At 44.0% G+C, this 22,404-nt stretch overlaps 1 protein-coding gene across 5 annotated transcripts in view; it reads left to right on the top strand.

Moving 5' to 3' along the window:
* Nucleotides 1-9,121: 9,121 nt before the first annotated feature.
* The window catches only part of ARHGEF16 (Rho guanine nucleotide exchange factor 16), a 60,963-nt gene continuing 47,680 nt past the window's right edge, over nt 9,122-22,404 (top strand). Inside the window, exons 1-2 of one of the 5 annotated variants that reach the window (XM_056544575.1) lie at nt 15,062-15,438; nt 15,526-15,589. The gene's annotated coding sequence lies outside the window, so the exon portion shown is untranslated. Of the gene's footprint in view, nt 9,323-15,061; nt 15,439-15,525; nt 15,590-21,207; nt 21,412-22,404 lie in introns of those variants that run through there. The other 4 variants (XM_056544576.1, XM_056544577.1, XM_056544578.1 and 1 more) reach the window with 4 other exon arrangements.

Below are 22,404 nucleotides of genomic sequence, written 5' to 3'. Positions count from 1 at the left end.
GGCGTTAGGATGAAATTATCAGTCATCATGGTGACCAGGTGACAGGGATTTGTTAAGTTCTGGCTAAGAGACAATTCGGAGTTAGAGAGGAGAACTGAGGTGGCCCAGTAGGGGAGGTGTTACCCTTGCTCCCCTGTCAGGCAGCCTCCCTTCAGTGTCCCCTGGGCCCCATGTATCTGTCCCCCATGCAAATATGTTTATTATGTATTATACTGTGTAATGTGTGAACAAAGCGTTGCCACTTTAAGACTGTTTACCATGTGAGTTGTCATGTGATTGTTACCCAGGAGGTACCAGTGACCAGGTGACTTAAAGGTAACCAATGGGATCCCACCAGAGTCTCCCCCATATAAGCCCTGGGTGGAGCCTCTGCACATTCTCTTAGTCTTTGCTGAGGTCCAAGTCGAGCCTAAGTGAGTGTCCAGAGTCATAGGAGCCTCAAGTCCAGTCTGTGGCCACAAGCTACAAATCTGCAAGTAACCACAGTCACAGTCATCATTTGTCAAGTCAACGTGGCCTGCATTAAATCGACCCCATCTACTACAAGTCCCAGCAAGCCCTTAAGGTCTCTGAGTCACTGGTCACCTCCATGGGCCCTGGCTACACTGAATTAGTGATGAGCGACAGAGGCCATATTCGAATTCACGATATTTTGTGAATATACATTGACGATTATTCGTCCTATGTTCGCGAAATTCGATTCTTTATGTTCGTTCACTTTTTTTTCGATGCGAAAATTGAATATTCGCCTGAAAAATTTGCATAAAAATTTGCAGGTGAAAAAAAAAAAAAAAAAAAAAAAAAGAAAAAAAAATAGAATATTCATCATTACGAATATATAGCACTATATTCTAAATATTGGCAAAATCGCAAAGTGCCGATATTCGCGATAAAAATTATGTTTAGACTTTTCCACCTGTCTAACCTCAGTAAAGCTACCGTTATCTGTAACTTGGCGTCATTATTGCCCCCCGTGCCTAGCCCAGGATCCAGCAAGGGCTCAAGTCCTGCAGGAACTCATGGGAACTGAGTTCCTGTGCTTTTTCCACAGCAGGAACGCAGTTCCCATTAGCAGGAGTCCTGCAAGACCAGCCCTTAAAGGGGTACTCTACCCCTAGACATCTTATCCCCTAACCAAAGTATAGGGGATAAGATGTCAGATCGTGGGGGTCCCGCTGCTGGGGACCCCCGTGATCTTGGCTGTGGTACCCATGCCGGATGACTGGTGATGCGGGGCAGAGGCTTGTGACATCACAGTAACGCCCCCTCAATGCAAGTTTATGGTAGGGGGCGTGACGGCCGTCACGCCCCCTCCCATAGACTTGCTTTGAGGGGCCATGACTGTGACAACACGAGCCTCCGGCGCTGCACCCAATGCTCTAAACGAATGCCGGGTGCAGCAGGGAGAACGTCGGGGTCCATAGCGTCGGGACCCCCTGGATCAGACATCTTATCCCCTATCCTTTGGATAGGGTATAAGATGTCTAGTACCCCTTTAAGTGGAAATTTTGGGTGAGTTCCCACACTTTTTTTCCCAGGACTTGACCCCTGGATCCAGCGGTATACCTGCAGGTGGGGTAGAGGATAAACCTCGTCCTGGCGTCACGAATACAAGGGGTTAATGCCACCTAACCCTAGGGTAACAACATCTGCCCTGCATCTCACACCCCATGCCACAGAACAATGCGGCAAGACAAGCTAAAGAAGAAAGCAGCAAGACGAGGAGGTCAGGGGTCCAGCTAACAAAAATAGGCTAAAACATAACTTTTACTTAAAAAACAGGGACAGAAAGAAAAAAAAACACAAAAAAAACCTATAGGTACATTAAAAGCAAAAACGCCTGTCGGTGTTTTTGCTTTTAATGTACCTATAGGTTTTTTTGTGTATCTGAACAGAGTGAGATCACTGTTCACACAACTATTAGTATTAAAGGGGTACTCCTGCGGAATACTTTTTTTTTTTTTTTTTTTAAATCAACTGGTGCCAGAAAGTTAAACAGATTTGTAAATCACTTCTATTAAAAAATCTTAATCCTTCCAGTACTTTTTAGGGGCTGTATACTAAAGAGAAATCCAAAAAAGAAATGCATTTCCTCTGACATCATGACCACAGTGCTCTCTGCTGACCTCTGCTGTCCATTTTAGGAACTGTCCAGAGCAGCATAGCATATGTTTGCTATGGGGATTTTCCCCTGCTCTTGACAGTTCCTAAAATGGACAGCAGAGGTCAGCAGAGAGCACTGTGGTCTTGCCATAAGAGGAAATGCATTTCTTTTTTGGATTTCTCTTTAGTATACAGCCACTAAAAAGTACTGGAAGGATTAAGATTTTTTTTTTTTATAGAAGTAATTTACAAATCTGTTTAACTTTCTGGCACCAATTGATTTAAAGAAAACAAAAAGTTTTCCACAGGAGTACCCCTTTAATTCTACCCCAGAAAGTACATTAAAAGTGTTTTTTTGGGTACATTAAACGGTCCTGCAAAAAATAAAGTATGGACGATAAAAAGAAAAAATTCCCAGACGGAAATCATATGATGTAATTCTGTAAATTGGCCACTAGATGTCACTTTAGCACAGACTCTACCCCGAGCAGTAATGACAGGCTTGTAATGTATCAATAAACAAATCAAATCTAATCTGTAATTAAAAAGTCAAAGACATAATTCTTCAATGACGACGTCTTTGTGTAATTAAAGTGATTTTATATTATTTAGAAAAATTATACATTTTAAACTGTGTGTTTGATCTAATGATCGCATTATCTAGTAAAATCCGAAAATCATACTTTTACTGTAGATTTAATTCAAAGTGTTTAATTTGTAGTGCATGTCAAAATTTTAAGCGTTACTTTGGATATGTTGTCTAGACCTCACAAAAGTTTGGACCGCAACAGGTCTTAGTGCTGAGATCCGCTGCGATCGCGAGTTACAGCCGAGCGAAGTATGTGGCGGTGCGCGCCTTGCTCAGATCCTACTCGTTCACTGTGGAGTCTAATGCAGGGAACTTGACAGAGTTGCCGGACAGGGAGTGAAGAACGGTGCCGCGCACTTCACAGGGTTATAATTCGCGACTCTGAAACCCGTTGCGATCTAAACGTTTGACAGTTCTGGACATTATGTCCAAGGTTTTTCCAAAGTACAGTCACGCTTTAAATTTGGTCAGGGTCTCAGTGCTGAGAACTCCCCCTCCTGTCGTTAGTAACAGATGGGTAAAGCGTGAGGTTGCGCAGGTTTAAAGGGGTTCTCCACCATAAGGTGACTTTAGTACTTACCTGGCAGACAGTAATGGACATGCTTAGGAAGGATCTGCGCTTGTCTTGGGGCTAAATGGCTATGTTGTGAGATTACCATAATACTGTGGCTAGCTTTTTGTGAACTTGTATTTCCTGTTTGACTTTCCTTTTTTTTACTACAAATCCCACAATTCCATCTTCCTCCATCCATCAGCCACCCCACCCATTGAAACATAAATGAGCTGCATCCATTCAAAAGACCTGTGGTTTTCAATCAGGGTGCCTCCAGCTGTTATAGTTGCAGATTGATCTCTCTCCCACCAAGCGATCGCTCCACCCATTGAAGCAGACAGGTTCCTCTACTGCTCAGCTGCAGGCCACCTTCTTTATACCCTAGTGTGATTTTTACGAATATCTTCAAATCAGGCACTATCTACAAGATAGGAATCGTACTTGTTGGCACTACAATTTTGAGGTCTACAAACTCCTCCGTAAATCACAACAGGGACTTCGTCCCATCTATGACCTCATGGAATCTTCTTTGCCCCTCTCACATTATGCCCCGTTTAGGGCCTGGGAGAGGGAGCTGTCTTGCAGCCTCTCGGAGAAGGAATGGAAGAGGACCTTCCACTGGACGCGCAGGGCACTGCCTTGTGTGACCCATCTGGAAGCGGCCATTAAAGGGGTACTCTGCTGTTCAGCGTTTGGAACAAACTGTTCCGAATGCTGGAGCCGGCGCCGGGAGATCGTGATGTTGTAGCCCCGCCCTCTCATGATGTCACTCCCCACCTCCTCAATGCAAATCTATGGGAGGGGGCGTGACGGCCGTCACGCCCCCTCCCATAGATTTGCGTTGAGGGGGCAGGGCGTGACATAATGAGGGCACAAAGCTATGACATCACGAGCTACCGGGACAGTTTGTTCCAAACGCTGAGCAGCGGAGTACCCCTTTAAATCTAGGCTCCGGTGGTATCTCACTCCGGCTAATCTTCATGCTTTTTATCCTGACTCTTCTCCGCTGTGCTGGAGACAGTATGGCAGCCGGGGGGGCAGTCTTTCCCATATTTTCTTCCGGTTCTAAGCTATCTTCTTATTGGTCCCGGGTTGAAAGGCCCCTATTTCATTTGACAACGATTCATGTAAATTTTACCCCTCATGTTGACAGGTATCCACAAACTCTTGAACCAATGCGAATATTGGCATGTAAGATCTTAACTCTGGCTAAACTTGTCATTACAAGACACTGAAAATACATGGTCAACCCGCCCTATGAGGAGCTTTCGATTCTGTGGTGACGGGGTGGTGCTGGTGATAGTGTAGGGTATCTTGGTGTTAACCCTTAAATGTCGTGACGCCAGGGTGAGGTTTCCTCAATGTAATAGTTCTACCGCCAACTGTCCCACAAACAGCAGGGAGAAATAACGGAATGTCCACAGCAGATTTTATGAAGTAAATTTGAAGTAACTTTACTGTATATTTTATGCAACGGCATGGAACACAACAGTCTTTGAGAGAGAGGACCGGGATACAGGTTCCTCACAGGTTTGCTGGGACTCCGGGATCAATGAGCTTTGGTGCTAGCCACTGTGCTACTCTTTTTAGGAGATTTGAGTTTCTAGTAGTCACACAGAATTCAGTAGATTGAGCTTGGATAACTCACGGTTTTGTGGCTGCGGTATTAGGCTTCAGGCCTAGCTTGAATAGATATTTGTGCTGAGATGCTTGTGCTTGCTTTAGTGTCCAGGAGATAAGAGAGAAGAGCCGAAGAGAGAGAATTTAGTGTCTGAAGACCCTTATATATTAAGAGGGCTGGACGAAACTCATTGGTCAGCAGAACCTGTCAGTCCTGACCCAAGGAACTCTGGGTATCACATGACCCAAAGGTCCTTAAATCATAATACAATTAACTAAAGGCACGTGACCTCTAAGGTCCTATACAGAGGTATTCCTATATAAAATATTAAATATACATATAAATACATTAAATACCATTTATATGAGGCGACTAGGGGTTAGTCCTACAGGAGAGCCCTATTGCCATGGAGGGGCTCTGGCTGAGGGGACTTTAGACAGAGGAACAGGACCAAATCCTGTTCCGGGACACCGCAACTCTCTTTCACCAATCATATCTATGTGAAAAAGCTTTACTTACAATACTTACAATACTAGACCGCATACGGCATATCTGGGCAATTTCCTCAATGGCAACCGGAAGTGGAGATAGTCTCCCGGTTGAACGCCAGTAGGGTGTCTTGATTAAATGTGCATGGTTTCTGCTATTCTTTCCCTCTTTTTGCCTTTTGTTTTTCTTTCTATGTTTTCTTTTACTCTGTACCCCCCTGATTATATAGGTTAAATAAAGAAAATGTTTTTATGGTTTGTAGTACACATTGGCCCTCATTTACTATTGGAAACCCTACATGTTTTGTCGCGTTGTGCGCCAGATTCTGTCGCATTGCGCCAGAAATTCTGTCTGCGACAGATTTAGCACCAGAATAGAAAAAACCCAGACTAACTCTCCATTTTGCTAAGAAAACGAGGCGTGGCCATTGGGAAAGGGGGTGTGGTGACATAAAAGGGGCGTGTTTCTGACATTTTCACAAAAACCCAACATATTTACTAAGGTTTCCACAGAAAATGTGGTGGATTTGAGCCGAGGAAAACCCGACAGATCAGAACATGTGTAAAAAAAGAAAAGTGTAGGGAAAGTGGAAAATGTAGGGAAACCTTAGTAAATAGTGTGGGAAATAAATTGTAGGGAATTAAAACCCACAAAGAAACCTGCACAACACTCTTAGTAAATCAGGGCCATTGTCTCCCACTATCTTGCAGATTACAGCTATATATATATATATATATATATATATATATATATATATATATATATATATATATATGTATATATATATATATATATATGTATATATATATATATATATATATATATATATATATATATATATATATATATATATATAGTGGTTTGTAGGCCTACTGTATGGCACAGAGGAATCCCTTTGATATGATTTCCATCCCTTAGTGATGAGCGGCATTGCCCATGTTCGAATTTGCGATATTTTGCAAATATATAGACGAATATTTGTCTTATATTTGCGAATTTCGCATATGCGTTATATTCGCATATTCGAAGAAGAAAACAGTGAGGGGGGGGGTGGGCAACTTTACTATTGGTTGCTAGGGATGTTGTTGATAACCTCTGACAAGTCTATTTGCATCATTCTAATTGGGCCACAAGTGAAAAGAAGGAATATGTGAATAGTCACATATGCGAAAAAGTGAATATTCGCAATTTTTGATATATATATTCGCAATATTCGTGAATTTGCGATATTCGTAATAAAAATTTGAAATGTGAATATTCGCGCCCAACATATTCGCGTCCCTTTGATATGATTGCCGACTGATTCATTTGTGATGTTACATATCTCTCGTCAGCTCACTCTTAAAGGGGTACTTCGGTGAAAACCTTTTTTCTTTTAAATCAACTGGTGGCAGAAAGTTAAACATATTTGTAAATTACTTCTATTAAAAAAATCTTAATCCTTCCTGTACTTATTAGCTGCTGAATACTACAGAGGAAATTCTTTTCTTTTTGGAATGCTCTCTGATGACATCACGAGCACAGTTCTCTCTGCTGACGTTATTATAATAATAAAAATAACACTTTATTTATTGTTGTCCTTAGTGGGATTTGAACCCAAGTCCCCAGCACTGCAAGGCAGCAGTGCTAACCACTGAGCCACCATACTGCCCTTTGCTGCCCATGCTGCCCATGCTGCCCATGCTGCCCTGCTATGCATCTATGCACCTATGTCAACTATTTTGCTTGTTTTCTGTTGCAAATATAACTTTAATTAAAAAAAAATTGAAACAGAGCCAGGATAGAGGGTCCCTGAATACCCATCATATCATATGGTAGGAATACCCCTTTAGGGTAGGATCACATGTACCGTATACGCAGCATATTTCAGTGCTAGCAAAGTCTATGGGTGTTTATTATTACTTCCATAGACTTTGCTAACTAAGGCCAGGTTTCCACTTGGTTTTTCTTCTGGCAGTTTTTGGAATGCTGCCACTGCAGTTTTTGAGCCAAAGCCAGAAGTGTATTCAAAAGGAATGGGAAATATAAAGGAAGGGCTTATACTTCTCCTCCATTATGGATCCAACTGCAGTGGCAGTATTCCAAAAACTGCCAGAAAAAAAACCAAGTGGAAACTTAGCCTAAGAAATACTCAGCGTCAAATGTGCAGCATCAAATAGGTTACGTGGGCCCCTACCCTTAAAGGGTTACTTCAGCCATTATCATCTTTCCCCCTATCCACAGGATAGGGGATAACTAGCTGATTGCGGGGGGGTCCAACCGCTTTCCGGAACGGGACCCCGTCTTGTTTAGTGAGGAGCGCGTGTCGTCTACCGCTAGACAGCACGCGCTTCATTGATTTCTATGGGAGCGTCGACAATGCCCGAGTGCTGAACTGGGGTCTTCTCTGAGCTCCCATAGAAATCTACCGCAGATGCTCCTCACTCAGAGCCGGTTCCCATTCCGGAGATCGCAGGGGGTCCCATCGGTCAGACCCCCCGCGATCAGCTTAATTTTGGCTGCAGTACCCCTTTAGTGATGAGCGGCAGGGGCCATATTCGAATTTGCGATATTTCGCGAATATATTGACGATTATTCGTCCTATGTTCGCGAAATTCGCATAGTCGCTGTGTTCGGTCACTTTTTTTACATGTGAAAATTTGCATGTGAAAAGAAAACCAAATAAAAAATATTCATCATTACGAATATATAGCACTATATTCTAAATATCCGCGAAATCGCAAAGTGCCGATATTCGCGATAAAAATTTGCATTACGAATATTCGTGCTCAACACTATACCCCCTTAATAGCACGATAGTTGTGTTAGAAATAAAGTCTAGTTCTGGCCAGCAGATGGCGGTCATGCACAGCTAATAATAGTGCAAACTGAGCGTGAAACATCTCTTGTGTCACCCTAGACCAGTGTCTTCCAACCAGGGTGCCTCCAGCTGTAGCACAACTACAACTCCCAGCATGCCCGGACAGCCTTTGGCTGTCCGGGCATGTTGGGAGTTGTAGTTGTGCAACAGCTGGAGGCACCCTGGTTGGAAAACACCACCCCAGACTAGAAAATGAGGAACAGGAAAGCCATATTTTGCTAAACTACAAATCCCAGCATGCCCAGAAAGCCAAAGGATATCTCCAGGCATGCTGGGATGGGAAACACTGTTTTACAACAGCTGAAGACTTCTGATGAAGCCAGTGAAAAGCGTAGAGAAAAATAAAAGGGTTAAATGAAAACTCCCAGAAAAACGGATTAACGATGTCGGTGGTCTCCAAGCTGTGGACCCCCCAACTGCTGCAAAACTCCAACTCCGCATGGACATTCCGCTGCAGCAGAGTCCCATTGATTTTAATGTTATTCTTCTTAACTGTTCACACTGCGGAATTTCTGCCGTGAAATATCCCGATTCCGTTGTCTGTTCTTTCTGTGGATTATGCTCGGAAATACTTTGCAGTCTATGAGACGGCGCATCTCCAGCGTTCCCAGCACCCGCCGGAACTTTCAAAGGATGTCCGCCTGTGTTTTCCGGGTGGACGTTCGGCACATTTTCTTACCATGTGAACATAGCCTAATAGTGAGGCATACAATGGATGCACAGGTCACAATAATAAGGATACACGGGGGACATTTATCAGACCAGTGCAGAGGAAAAGTCCACCAGTTGCCCATAGCAACCAATCAGATCGCTGCTTTCACTTTTGAAAAATGGAAGAAGCAATCTGATTGGTTGCTATGGGCAACTGGTAAAACTTTCCTCTGTACAAGTTACATATGTTTGTGTCATCAGCAAAAAGACCAAAACCAACGAGATCTTCGGTAATATCACTAATGAAGATATTAAACAATATTAGTCCCAGTACAGATCCCTGGGGTCCCCACTGGTGACAAGATGGCGCTCCGAATATTCTCCATTGACTACAACCCTCTGTTGTCCGTCATTCGCTGCCTAATCCACTCAACAATATGGGAGTCCAAGGTCATGGTACTTAGTATAAGATAAGCATTGATACTCCTTTAAAAATCTCAGGGGGTCCATATCTGATTTCACTTTCTACAGGAATCCTGTACGTTGCGTCACGAGTTGTCGGACATTTTAGGGACCGGAACACTTGACACATTCCTTACAAAACTAAGATTAAAGCCCGATTAGTGACGAGGAATGTAAAGACGCTCTCCAGCCTGGAATGTCAGCCGGGATCCCATGCCTTCAGGGTGCTGAGAGACAGATGGCCCCGGGGCCCCTTGAGGAGTTGGCACGGGTCTTGTCCCAATCCTTATATAAACATCTTGAGTTAAATTGCCCAAAAATCACCCCCCCCCCCCCCCCCCCCCAAAAAAAAAAAAAAAAATGTCTGGAATTCACTTAAGGAGGAAGAGCAGTAAATGTCTTTATGATATCTGACAACACATCATTACCTGGGGCAGGGCCATATTTACAGGGGATTTCCTTGAAACCTTATTCCGTTTGTAACATGCAATACCACATTTCACCACCGTTAGAAGCTAAAGCAGTATTTTCCTTAAACACCAATGCAACAGCGCCCCCACTTCCGATGACAGCTACATGTTCAATGCCAACAGGTGACCCAGGAAGGTAATTCACATTAATTTCAAGAAATAGAGATAGATCTGAATCTCTTCTGCTTTCAGTCTCTGAACTTTTAAGAATACATATGATTAGATAGATAGATATGAGATAGATAGATAGATAGATTGATAGATATGAGATAGATAGATAGATAGATAGATATGAGATAGATAGATAGATAGATAGATAGATAGATAGATAGATAGATATGAGATAGATAGATATTAGATAGATAGATATTAGATAGAGACAAAGAATAAGTCAGCCAGCACTTTAGTTGATACCAAACTATTATATGGACCTGGCCTACAGGTGCACGCTACTAGGCTAGATATACAGCAACAGAAGAATACAGCAGCACACTGCCAGCACAAGGATATAGGTGAAACATGAACATGCAGATAAAACATGGAGAGCTATACAGCTATGGTGTAATAGATGCAAATGTGAAACTATGAGATAGTGAGGCACTTAGCTCGCAAATTTGTCTCCGCCGGTGGTCAAATAGCTTGGATCGTCCCACCGGTCTGAGCCGGAGCAAAGACGGAAGTGACAATCTTATGATGTGGCGTCCTCGTGTGTTTGGGCTGTGTGTGGCGCGCGCAATGGAACTCCTCCTACAAGGAAGGTACACTTACGGCATATGGACACTTATATCCACTATAATAACTTCTTTTTGTGTACTTATGGATACGGATATGTTTTTCTCTTTTTGTGTTTGCATATATTCTTCATTACTACCAGGCGCCTTATGTTATGATATGGTGTGTATTGTGCCCTGTATAGTATGATCATCCTCACATTATACCGTTTTCCTTGTATTTTGTAAACAATCACGTGATTCACTAGCTGTCACTTGTATACTATTTAAACTTCACATTGTATATCAGTCACTGCTTGACAATGCCTGTGTGAGACAGGCGAAACGTCGCTCCTATAGATGTTTGGTTGAAATAAAAGCCATCCATTTTTTTCACTTGGAAATCGGTGTGCCGCCGCTTCTTTGCATATCTACTTCGGACCTGGGACCGGGTTATCCAGCGTGCACCCCCCTCCTTCACGTGTGCTGCCAAAAATTTCTTCTCTATTTTAGATAGATAGATAGATAGATGTGAGATAGATAGATAGATAGATAAAGATCCTAGGAGAGCTGCACGACCCAAAAAGTAAATGTGAAAAAAGATTGAGCTTGAAAATGGCAACGTGAGTTCACAGAAATGTTGCTCTGTATTACACTGGGATGATTTAATAAATTCTTTACCAAGTCCGTGTGCTGCTGATATCTGGTATTTATTAGATAGATAGAGAGATAGACAGATATGAGATAGATATGAGATAGATAGATAGATATGAGATAGATAGATAGATAGATAGATAGATATGAGATAGATAGATAGATATGAGATAGATAGATAAATAGATAGATATGAGATAGATAGATGGATAGATAGATAGATAGATATGAGATAGATAGACATGAGATAGATAGATAGATAGATAGATATGAGATAGATAGATATGAGATAGATAGATGGATAGATAGATAGATATGAGATAGATATGAGATAGATAGATAGATATGAGATAGATAGATAGATAGATAGATATGAGATATAGATATATGTCTATGGCCTCTAATGTGTGGCTCTTCTGCCCATTTAGTAGTACTTTATGTTGTCTGTATATAAGGACACTATAGTAACTATACTATGTTACACCAGTATTCGTATATGCACCTTCACATGGGCAGGAGTGTGGGGCAATACTGTCAGATGCCTCCGTTTGGGCATCAAGAGGGATGTAACTACTATTCTAAATTCCCCCTGGACAGTAGGGGGAGCTCTACACTATGACCACATGAGAACTACTTTAGGCAGCTTTACATAGTACCATGTGGATAAAATTTAATAGAAATTTCTATAGTTACAATAAATGAGGAAAAGTGGCCACCAGCTACATATGATGCCGCTTATCTGAAACTACAGCATTGGGTGGGTGGAATCCCAAATTTGCCTTCCCTCTTCCTCCTGTGGGGGATGTTGTGGTGACATTTTGCTGGATTTTGGAGGCTTGATAGACAAACATCCCATGTGTAGGGCCAGGTTTAGGGCGGCGATGTCAGCTTCATTCTGTCAGTCCCTGTAAGGACTGGAGACGACCGGCAGGAGCCACATATGAGGCGTCTCGTCCGCACTGAGAGGTGAACCTTCTCATTGTATGGGCCAAGAACAAGCTCTAAGCCGCTCAGTGTCAGGATCGGGGGGGGGGGGGACAAAGGCGGAATTTGTAGCTTTAGGGCCCTGATGCAAATTCTACAACAGGACCTCATGTGCCAATGATATACGGGTCTCTTACGGGACAGATGCTTTGGGGCCCCGGTGTGACTGCTACCTCTGCACCCTCTATGGCTACACACCTGTGTGAGGGTCTCAATGGTCAGACCCAGAGGCGTAGCTGGTAGTTTTGGGCCCCGATGCTAAATCTGCAACAGGTCCCCAGATGCCAATTATTGTTCTGCTATCTTATGGGGCAGATGTGCTTTGGGGCCCCTTAGGCACCAGGGCCCAGTGTGACTGCTACCTCTAGCTACACCCCTGGGCAGACCTAAACAGATCCTAACTTGTATCTATTCTATTCACATCCCATGAAAGTTTCTTGATGGAAAATATAAAGATGGCAACACCATGGGCCTGAGATGGCCGGTCGCTGTACTTGTCTATTTTGTCTATTTCCAGCAGTTCTCATAGACTTTGAATGGAGGGGGGGGGGAGGGGAGCAGTAGCCCAGATCAAGTGATCAGAGACTCATTGTTGTTAGTTGGAAATCCAAGACCCCTACACCAACATCTTCTCACTTCTTGGTGCTTCACTGTGTGGCGGCCATTTTGAAGCACCTATGGTGTTGCCACCTAAGCATTTCCAGGTCTTGTGGGACTGGTGGTGCTTTCTCAGAAGTAACTTTTAAAGGGGTTCCCCGCCCCTAGACATCTTATCCCCCTTTCCAGAGGAGGGGGATCTCGGGGGTCCAGCAATCTTTGTGCAGCACCTGGCATTCATGTAGAACACTGGGTGCGGGTGGCGGGGGTTGTAGCGTGACGGTGTGAGGTGTTTTTTTGCGCCCCCGTAGATCCATGCGTCCGCTCCTCCCCCAGCTCGCCGAACATTTCCGAAGCTAGAGCTCTGGGAGGGCAGAGCAAGGGGAGGGAGGAGGTTCACGCCCCCTCCCTCATCTCCCCTCCCTGAGCTCGGCTGGACGCAGATCTCTACGGCACGCCCCCTCCCTGAGGACATAGATCGCTGCAGCAGGTCCCTCCCTCATCTCCCCGAGCTGAGGACGTAAATCTCCACGGCACGCCCCCTCCCTGAGGACATAGATCTCCACGGCAGGTCCCCTCCCTGAGGACGTAGAGCAGTGCTCCCAATGAGCTCTAAGTGTAAAGGGGGACATACTGTACGGGCTAAAGGGGGACATACTGTACGGGCTAAAGGGGGACATTTAGCCTGAACAGTATGTCCCCCTTTACACATAGAGCTCATTGGGAGCTTTAGCCCGCAGTATGTCCCCCTTTAGCCAGTACAGTATGTCCCCCTTTACACATAGAGCTCATTGGGAGCACTGCTCTACATCCTCAGCTCGGGGAGATGAGGGAGGGGACCTGCCGTGGGGATCTATGTCCTCAGGGAGGGGGTGCCGTAGAGATCTGCGTCCAGCCGAGCTCAGGGAGGGGAGATGAGGGAGGGGGCGTGAACCTCCTCCTTCCCCTTGCTCTGCTCTCCCCCAGTTCTAGCTTCGGAAATGTTCGGAGAGCTGGGGGAGGAGCGGACGCATGGATCTACGGGGTGCAAAAAACCACCTCACAACGGCACCCCCCCCTCAATGCAAGTCTATAGACTTGCATTGAGGGGGCGTGGCATGACATCACGAGGGGATGTGGCCGTGATGTCACGACTCCCGCCGCCCGGTCCAAGCGTTCGGACCAAAATGTTCCGAACGCTGGGGCAGCGGAGTACCCCTTTAAGGGATGTCAATGAATAGAGATAAGATGTGATCAGACTGGATCTGACCATTGGGCCCTCGTCGGATCCTAACCATGAGGGGGCCAGGCCATGATGAAGAGATGGCCGCTCACACTGGATCACTGACAGTAACGTATATGTGGTGATTCACGGTGAACGGCGGGACCACGGGGTGTAGCGGTGTAGGTCGTTGGGGTAGATGGTATTAACCCCTAATGTTCGTGATGCCAGAGTGGTTTTTGGGTATCGGGAACCACCCAAATGTTATCCCAGTGGCTAGGCAGTGAAATGAGAGTCCACGACCAGGTTATGGTTTAACGGAGGCTTTACTGAGGTCAGACAGGTGTTATAGTCTCTACAGCTCGGCCAGAATCCCAGAGAGGTGGTCAGGAACACAGAAGGACCTCACAGCTTGCTGGGACCATTTATACTTGTAATAGACTTTAGGTCATTGACTTTAGGCTTGACTGGACTGTAGGTAGTGACAGTAGACATAGACTTGACTTACTGGAAGTGACGGTAGATTTGAGGCCTTCCAGGTAGCTGGACACTAGTACTGAGACATCTGGTGTTGACTGTACCTCTTATAAAGGGGGGCTGAGGCAAAATCCCATAGGTCAAGCTGCAGGTCATGTGTTAAGCTGGTGCCCTCTGGGTAACACAAACATAACATGAGACATCTCAAAGGTCCTTTAGACAATTTTATTAGTCCTCCAAAGGTCCTTTATACTGTCTACACATTAGCATACTACTATATACCTATTACAATAAATAACGTTGTACCAACAGCAGGGGAGACCCCAGGACATCGAGGGACTCAACCTGACAGGGCCTAAGTGTAGTACAGAACCATGTCCTGTACTGGGACATCACACATACAATGGACGCACAGCTCACTTTAATAAGAATACATGGGGCCCAGACTGAGTAGGGAGCAATATACGAGGCGTCTCGTCCCCACTGAGAGGTGAAGCTCTGGAAGGTCAAATGTTTTGTAACTATAATTGTTCCTCTTGCGTAATTTTACATCACAGAGAAGAGACGCGCGGCAGGTCAGGACTGGTGCCGCTTACTGTGGGGGATGGGAGCGCTCTGATCCATGTGGGTAACATATGAGGGTCCCACATGGTGAGCAAACTCCCAGCACCCCCTGCGGTCAGAGGACCGGACTCTTAAAGGGCCACAGACCTTCACCTTCAACATGGACATTTCCACTTTTAGGCCATGTTCACACAGAGCATCATCGGTTTTACTTGTAGCCACAAGTTGTTAAAATTGCTGCAGGTTATTTCACATTTTTACTGCTTTTCTTTCCCTTTTTTTATGCTTGGTTTTTATCATTTTGTTATTTTTTTCTATATTGTTTTTTCTTTCTTATTTGTTGGATCCTGCTGTCGGACTGAATTCATCCCAATACGATGATTCCACAAGCGTCTGAATTTTTCTTATAGAATATTGCCCCGCCGGCAGTGGTCACTCCTGCGCCTCCTACAGGTAGAACAGTGTTATTGCTTGTTTCGGGGCAGTGCGGACTTTGCGTTATATCTGTTAATATATAGTTGCGTGCGTATTTTGTTACAGATTTCCTGTGTATTCCCTTATACGCGGAACGTGGTGGAACCAAAAATCCACAACAAATCTGCAGGTAAATTTCTCAGCAGTTCTGACCATTTTGGATTTACCCAACATGGCGGCGGAAACTACATCAGAAGTATTTATCATCCATTTTACTCACTAAAATGCCGCCCTAGGCACAGGATCACTGGTACCTACTGGACAATTCAGCCCCGGGGACAGTGTGGAGTGTATGGCCACCGAATTACTGATCTGTACAGCTAAGTGTATGAGTCCTTCACAATACTTCCCTGGGGAAAATAGTCATAATGCCAATTGTAAGCAATATTTATAGAAAGATAGATAGATAGATAGATAGATAAGAGATAGATATGAGATAGATAGATAGATATGAGATAGATATGAGATAGATAGATAGATAGATAGATAGATAGATAGATAGATAGATATGAGATAGATAGATAGATATGAGATAGATATGAGATAGATAGATAGATAGATAGATAGATAGATATGAGATAGATAGATAGATAAGAGATAGATAGATAGATAGATAGATAGATAGATAGATAGGAGATAGATAGATGATAGATAGATATGAGATAGATAGATAAGAGATAGATATGAGATAGATAGATAGATAGATGATTGATAGATAGATAGATAGATAGATAGATATGAGATAGATAGATATGAACAGATAGATAGATAGATAGATAGATAGATAGATATGAGATAGATAGATAGATAGATATGAGATAGATAGATAGATAGATAGATAGATAGATAGATATGGATAGATAGATAGATAGATAGATATGGATAGATATGAGATAGATAGATATGAAATAGATAGAAATGAGATAGATAGATAGATAGATATGAGATAGATAGATAGATAGATATGGATAGATATGAGATAGATAGATAGATAGATAGATAGATATGAGATAGATACATAGATAGATAGATAGATAGATATGGATAGATATGAGATAGATAGATATGAAATAGATAGAAATGAGATAGATATGAGATAGATACATAGATAGATAAGAGATAGATATTATATAGATAGATATTATATAGATAGATATGAGATAGAAAATATATATATATATCTTAATTAATTTTTTTACCCATAGGAGATATTAGGGGTTGTAGTTCTCCTCCCCTACATGTAGTACAGTGTAACTATTACTTTACAATCTAGTTCTGTTCTGTCAGCTGCTCTGGTGGGTCTGGAATGTCACCCTTCACCTCCAGCAGTGAAATGGTTAATAGTTTTCTTCCCACACTGGTCCTCCTCCTCCTCCTCCTCCTCCTCCTCACATCTAGGACATGAAATCCCTTCCTGCTTCCCATGTCCAGTGCATTCAGAAAGTATTCAGACCCTGTCACTATTGTCACATTTTATGATGTCGCAGTCTTGGGCTAAAAGAAAATAAAAATCAAGATTTCACCCATCATTCTGCCATCAATACCCCACAATGATAAGGGGAAAATTGATTTTTTGCAAAATTATAAAAAAAGGAAATAAATAAAACTTTGCATATACATAAGTATTCAGACCCTATACTATGACACTCGATATTTAGCTCTGGCTCCTCCCATTTTTCTGGATCCTCTCTGAGATGTTTCTCCACCTTGGTTGGAGTCACATTCATCGGAATATATAAGGTCTCACTGCTCTGATATACATGGTCAGCTAACACCAAGCCATGAGGGGGAAAGAACTGCCTGTAGAGCTCAGGAGTGTTTGGTGGCACAGATCCGGAGAAGGGGACCGTGTGACATCAAGCCCCGCCCCCTCAATGCAAGTCTATGGGAGGGGGCGTGACGGCCATCACGCCCCCTCCCATAGTACTTGTATTGAGGGGGCGGGGCATGATGTCACACGGGGGCGTGGTCATGACATCACGGTACTCCATCCCCACAGTCGGGAGGCATAACATTGAGAGCCTCCAGCGCTTCCTGCCGTGCTTACAGGTGGGTGCTGCATGCTAGATTGCGGGAGTCCCCAGCCGTGGGACCCCCGCGATCAGACATCTTGTCCCCTATCCTTTGGATCAGAGTACCCCTTTAAAGAGTACCTGTCATCAAACCGTATTTTCTATACTTAGGCTGGGTTCACACTATGTTTTCTCCCATACGGGAGCGCATACGGCAGGGGGGAGCTAAAAGCTCGCGCTCCCGTATGTCACCGTATGCGCTCCCGTATGTCATTCATTTCAATGAGCCGACCGGAGTGAAACGTTCGGTCCGGTCGGCTCATTTTTGCGCCGTATGCGTTTTTACAACCGGACCTAAAACTGTGGTCAACCACGGTTTTAGGTCCGGTTGTAAAAGCGCATACGGCGCAAAAATGAGCCGACCGGACCGAACGTTTCACTCCGGCCGGCTCATTGAAATGAATGACATACGGGAGCGCATACGAAGGCATACGGGAGCGTGAGGTTTTAGCTCCCCCCTGCCGTATGCGCTCCCGTATGGGAGAAAACGTAGTGTGAACCCAGCCTAAGACTGGTTCACATCACGTTTTTGCCATACTGTTTTCAATCCGTTTTTCTAAAGAAAACCGTACGGCAAAAAAATGGATGGAACAGTATCGGAAAAAGTTAACCGTATGCGTTTTTAAACTGTATACTGTTTTTAAAAGGGCATACAGTTCCGTCCGTTTTTATTTTTAAAAACCCATACGTTTTTGAAAATGTTTATCCATTTTTAATGGAAGAGGTGTTGGGTGGGGACTTTAGGATGCAAATGCGCATGTGCAAAATAAAAACCATATGCGGTTTCCCGTATGGAACCGTATACATGTGCGTTTCCCATTGACGTCCAAAAAACATATGCGGTTGCAGTACGGTTTTTATACCGGAGACAAAAATGTGGTCAATCACGGTTTTGACTCCAGTATAAAAACCGTACTGCAACCGCATGCGTTTTTTTAACATGAATGTCAATGGAAAACGCACATGTATACGGTTCCATACGGGAAAAACGTATACGTTTTTACTTTGCAGATGCGCATTTGAATCTTAAAGTCCCCACCCAAGACCCCTCCCATTAAAAATGGACAACATTTTCAAAAACTTATGTTTTTTTTTTCTATAAAAACTGACGGAACTGTATGCACTTTTAAAAACAGTTTACTGTTTAAAAACGCATACGGTTTACTTTTTTCCATACCGTTCCATTCGTTTTTATTGCCTTACGGTTTTCTTTAGAAAAACGGATTGAAAACAGTATGGCAAAAACGTGATGTGAACCCAGCAGATTATATTCCCTAACTACTCCTAACACCCTATTTTTTTATGAGCTTTTAAAAGCTGTTTATCATGCCTTTCCCCTTGCTTACATTGTTTTAGCTCCCGGCAGGAGAAAGTGGGCGTTCCCCAGCAGACGTGACATCACTGAAGCCTGCAAGAGCTGGGCCTCGCCATGCCCCGTACACACTAACTGAGTTTGGTCTCCTGCCAGGCCAGGAGGAGACCAAACTAACTGTTTGGCTTGGGGAAGGGAACAGAACAGAGCCACCTAGTGGCCGTTTTTTCAATCACATTAAAAACATATGAAGGTTGAGAATTTTAACTGCAAGTACATGTACATGATACAAAAGTACAACTCCCAGCATGCCTAGACAGCCTTTGGGAAAGACACACATTACATGATGCAAAAGTACAACTCCCAGTATGCCCAACATGACATTGGCTGTCCTGGCATGCTGGGAGTTGTAGTTTTGCAACAATTGGAGACATCCTGGTTGGGAAACACAACATTACATTATACAAAACTAAAATTCCCACCATGCAGCATGCAGTAGTTTTGCATCATGTAACGCTGTGTTTCTTCCTTTTGCCTGCAATTGTTGCAAAACTACAACTCCCATCATGCCCGGACAGTCAAAATTGTAGTTTTGCATCCTGCCATGTAGTGTATGCTTCCCAAAGGCTGTCCGGGCATGCTGGGAGTTGTAGTTTTGCATCATGTAATTTGTTTCTTTCTCAAAGGCTGTCCGGGCATGTTGGGAGTTGTAGTTTTGCAACAGCTGGAGGCACACTGGTTGGGAAACACAACATTACATTATGCAGAACAAAAATTCCCAGCATGCTGGGAGTTGTAGTTTTGTATCATGTGACATTTTCTTTCTTTTGTCTCCAGTTGTTGCAATACTACAACTCCCAGCATGCTCGGACAGCCAAAATTGCAGTTTTGCATCCTGCCATGTAGTGTATGTTTCCCAATGGCTGTCCGGGCATGCTGGGAGTTGTAGTTTTGCAACAGCTGGAGGCACCCTGGTTGGGAAACACAACGTTACATGATACAAAACTACAACTCCCAGCATGCCCGGACAGCCTTTGGGAAAGATACACTACATGGCAGGATGCAGAACTGCAATTTTGGCTGTCTTGGCATGCTGGGAGTTGTAGTTTTGCAATAGCTGGAGGCACCCTGGTTGGGAAACACAACATTACATTATACAAAACAAAAATTCCCACCATGCAGCATGCAGTAGTTTTGCATCATGTAACGCTGTGTTTCTTCCTTTTGCCTGCAATTGTTGCAAAACTACAACTCCCATCATGCCCGGACAGTCAAAATTGTAGTTTTGCATCCTGCCATGTAGTGTATGCTTCCCAAAGGCTGTCCGGGCATGCTGGGAGTTGTAGTTTTGCATCATGTAATTTGTTTCTTTCTCAAAGGCTGTCCGGGCATGCTGGGAGTTGTAGTTTTGCAACAGCTGGAGGCACACTGGTTGGGAAACACAACATTACATTATGCAGAACAAAAATTCCCAGCATGCTGGGAGTTGTAGTTTTGTATCATGTGACATTTTCTTTCTTTTGCCTCCAGTTGTTGCAATACTACAACTCCCAGCATGCTCGGACAGCCAAAATTGCAGTTTTGCATCCTGCCATGTAGTGTATGTTTCCCAATGGCTGTCCGGGCATGCTGGGAGTTGTAGTTTTGCAACAGCTGGAGGCACCCTGGTTGGGAAACACAACGTTACATGATACAAAACTACAACTCCCAGCATGCCCGGACAGCCTTTGGGAAAGATACACTACATGGCAGGATGCAGAACTGCAATTTTGGCTGTCTTGGCATGCTGGGAGTTGTAGTTTTGCAACAGCTGGAGGCACCCTGGTTGGGAAACACAACATTACATTATACAAAACTAAAATTCCCACCATGCAGCATGCAGTAGTTTTGCATCACGTAACGCTGTGTTTCTTCCTTTTGCCTCCATTTGTTGCAAAACTACAACTCCCAGCATGCCCGGACAGTCAAAATTGCAGTTTTGCATCCTGCCATGTAGTGTGTTTCCCAAAGGCTGTCCGGGCATGCTGGGAGTTGTAGTTTTGCATCATGTAATGTGTTTCTTTCTCAAAGTCTGTCTGGGCATGCTGGGAGTTGTAGTTTTGCAACAGCTGGAGGCACCCTGGTTGGGAAACATTGACCTATACTATATACTACTATATAGTCCAACATGCTGGGAGTTGTAGTTTTGCAACAGCTGGAGCCCCCCTGTTGGGAAACCCAACATTGCGATTTACGTAAGTGCTCTACAAGTCATTACTGTAAAACCGCGCAGGATTTCTAGGAAGACGAAAGGTAAAAATACTGGGTGATTCCAGTTTGGCTGTAGTTGGGGCCCCTCCTCTGGCTGCAGTTGGGGCCCCTCCTCCGCTGTCCTGCACACCTGGGTGATGTCAGCAAGATCCCAATCACTGGGCTGATCCAGCAGAGACACAGGAAGTGAGTGCAGGGAGGAGAATGGTGAGTGCTGGCTGAGAGGAGAGAACTGCAACACCCAGGACAATGCACGACAACATAGGGGCCCCCAGGAGCCACAGACACCTCTGCTAGCCCCCCAGTCAGCACAGACAGGTAAGAGGGGGCTTGTCTTTCCCATAGACATCCCATTGTAACCCAGAGAACTTTTCGTCTGGAGGGGGGGATGATCCCTCCGCTCTTGTCCCTCCAGTCCTGGGAACAATTGTGGAATTCTAATTCTAGATTTGTAACCAGGACGATGAGGGTTGTTGTCCCCACTTGGCTGCAATGACTCTGTGTTGTATCCTGTGTAACAATGTTGCAGAGTTTTGTTTTGAAAACGTTGATACATTGTAGCAGGAATCTGTTGTATAAGGTAACGCACAGCTGGAACCGGATTTGTTACAGAATAACAGCTGCAGCAACAGTTTATTTATTTTTTTCTTTAACATTTTTTATTTATTTATTTTTTAATCTTTTTAATTTTAACTTATTAAATTTTTTTTTTCTTTTTTACTTTATTTTTTTGCCGAGCTGGGATCACACATATTTGTACACAAAAAAATGGGAGAGGAAGCGACGTGAGATTTTTTTTTTTTTTTTTTTTATAATTGTACGATATTACGAGTGAACCCCCCCCCCCCCCCCAAAACTTCGAACTGGAAAGGAAAGTTAGGGAACTGCATGCAATAAAGTGGTGCGATAAGAATGGCGCAAGTGACCAGCCTCCAGCTGTTGCAAAACTACAACTCCCAGCATGCCTGGACAGCCATTGGCTGTCCGGGCATGCTGGGAGTTGTAGTTTTGCATCATGTATTGTTGAGTTTTTGAACTAGGATGCCTCCAGGTGTTTCAAAACTACAACTCCCAGCATGCCTGTGCAGCCTGTCAGACTCCTTGGCACCTCTTATATCCAGGGCATGTCTGCAGTTGTAAATGTTTTTGCCCCCCACCCCTTCCAAAAAGAGCCACATCCCCCTCTCAGTAGTGCAGTGTTTCCCAACCAGTGTGCCTCCAGCTGTTTCCAAACTTCAACCCCCCACATTATGTAACGTTTTGTTTCCCAAACCGTGTGCCTCCAGGTGTTTCAAAACTACAACTCCCAGC

Source organism: Hyla sarda, chromosome 10 (assembly GCF_029499605.1).
Source record: "Hyla sarda isolate aHylSar1 chromosome 10, aHylSar1.hap1, whole genome shotgun sequence".
Classification (NCBI taxonomy): Eukaryota; Metazoa; Chordata; class Amphibia; order Anura; family Hylidae; genus Hyla; species Hyla sarda.
Note: the sequence above shows the minus strand (reverse complement) of the source record. Positions and strands in the feature narration are given on the sequence as shown.